This window comes from Mandrillus leucophaeus, unplaced genomic scaffold (assembly GCF_000951045.1).
Source record: "Mandrillus leucophaeus isolate KB7577 unplaced genomic scaffold, Mleu.le_1.0 Scaffold746, whole genome shotgun sequence".
Taxonomy (NCBI): domain Eukaryota; kingdom Metazoa; phylum Chordata; class Mammalia; order Primates; family Cercopithecidae; genus Mandrillus; species Mandrillus leucophaeus.
This window is the reverse complement of record NW_012108097.1, coordinates 788,894-791,389: the sequence shown is the minus strand read 5'-3', so window position 1 is coordinate 791,389 and position 2,496 is coordinate 788,894.

Here is a 2,496-nt window from a genome sequence, read left to right as displayed (position 1 = left end):
AGATGCGGGCTCTTTTTTGGTTCCATATGAACTTTAAAGCAGTTTTTTCCAATTCTGTGAAGAAACTCACTGGTAGCTTGATGGGGATGGCATTGAAGGCCTCATCACCTTTTAAAGGCCCTGCCTCTTACTGCCGTCACACTGGCAATGCCTGAATTTAGGAAAGACATTCAAACCATAGCACAGGAGCTATCTCAGTTTCTTCTTGCTTGGGAAAGAACAGTGGTTGAAGTCTGCTATTTTGAATCACACGTGTTTTTATGAGACAGTCACTTTCAGAAATGTGATATGTAAGCAAAATATATCATCATTAATCAATGCAAAAATCTAGATGAATGTTAGTGACAGGTGGAAAAAGCATTTTTTCTCTAGAGAGATTAAAGATTGGAGGGCATTGTAACTGTTTGCAAATAATAGGTTGAGTTTTGCCAAAAAAAAAAAAAAAAATAGAGTCTATCTCTGGTCCTTCAAAATCTAGATGGAGTTCAGCAATTCATGAGGAATTTATAACTCCGTAGACATTTTCAATGTCCTTAATTCCAGAATTCCATTCCTGAAGCCCTCCTTCCTGCATGCATGATTTTAAACAAAGATATCAAAGTAACCTCTCTTCTCTGAATTTCTGAAATTCTGTACCTATTCGTTATTCTTTCTCTTTCCTTAGGGTTGAGCTAAGAATGAGTCTCGGACTTTGAGATTACTTTTAAAATAGACATGAAGATCAAGAAAGGCTACATTTGGCAAAAGTGCATGGAAGAAGGTAGAGAAATATGACACAGTATCTGAAGTCTGACTAGCTTTGTAACTATCTCCTTCTAAGTGACATCTTGGGTTTCATCAGCCGTGAGTCTGAAGATCAGCCTCTATAGAAGAATGCCCGAGGCAAGAGTTTGCAAGGGGGTGTGGAGGTAGTGAGAGTTGGTTTTATAGATTTGAATGGATATTGAGAGCAAAAAATAAAAAAAGACAGGAGCAAAACCAAATGTAAAAGGAAGGAAGAAATTGCCTTTAAATAATATGTGTTCATGACTTGCAGGTTTTGTAGAACAATGTTGTAGGTGTTCTGGAAAAAAAATGAAATCAAAATAATAGTTTCATGACTTATGACAAGAACAAGAAGATTAAAGAGTAAGCTGGGAATGGGTAGGGTAAGGGGAAATGGGCCTATTTGGCCCGTACCTTTCTTTAGTAAGACTTAAGAGAGGACTAAGGCATTTAGTTGTACAGATGGCACATCTGAAAACAAAGGAGCATGACACTTTGGAGTTAAGTTATCCCTGGCCTTACATCATGAAGTGAGCTGTAGATCAAAACCAAAGCTCTGCCTAGGCTTAACATAAACTATTTGCTAGAAGCAAACATTCATGTGGCATTTCTGAATTTTGATTAAATTCATGTCAAGAGATTATGAGTAGTCCTTGAATCTAAAGACCCTTTTGCAGTCGGCAAGATTTACTACTTCTGAGGACAACATAACAGTAGACAAGTTAGCAATGCTATTGATGGCAGTCGATGTGTGCTGGCAAAATAAACATCAATCTACTAAGTAGGATGACAGCATGAGGTACCAGAAGACTGTAACAATAGTCTTAACTGTAAGAAAATGCAATTTCCCCTGCTGTGTTTTATGCTTAGTTTTATATGACTACTGCATTATACAAATTAATATTTAATGCAGTTCAACATCGTGCTTGTCAAAGAGTAGCACAGGATATAAACTGCAAAATCACACATTATTTTTTCTGTTTGACAGAGGATAATATCATGCCTTTTCCTGTTTTTCACTGCAGCTGCTTCAAACTCTGGGGTTGTCTCACCATCAAGGGATCCCCTTTTACAGCCAATATTGTTATGTTGATCACACTCACCCAGTGAAGATGAAGGGAAAGCAGATTTTGTTTTCAAGTGAGAAAAAATGCCGTGGATTACTTGAGTGTATTCTGTAGGGGAATGGATTGAGACAACACTGGAATTAAACATGGACTTCCATTATTTTCTCTTATTCAGAATTTATATTTGAAAAATATAATTTCAGAGGGAAGCACATGATAAAAACCCAGAAAGACTTTCCTGGGCTTGTTTTCTTTTTTCGAATATGCTTGTGGCTTGGTCCTAGGGCAGGTCAAGGAAAGAGTTTAGTAACCTCCTTTCTCCTAAAGGGAAAAGAGACAGTGAACTCATAGACAACTGAGTCATGATGTACAACAGACCTCCCACTCTCCGTAAGAGGTGGGTGGTAGCCCCATCCATTAGACTTCTTGGGAAAACTGGGACACTTTTTCCTATTTTCTTTTTTTTTTTTTTTTTTTTTTTGAGATGGAGTCTCACTCTGTCGCCCAGGCTGGAGTGCAGTGGCGCAATCTCAGCTCACTGCAAGCTCCGCCTCCCCGATTTCACGCCATTCTCCTGCCTCAGCCTCCCGAGTAGCTGGGACTACAGGTGCCTGCCACCATGTCCGGCTAATTTTTTGTAGTTTTAGTAGAGACGGGGTTTCAC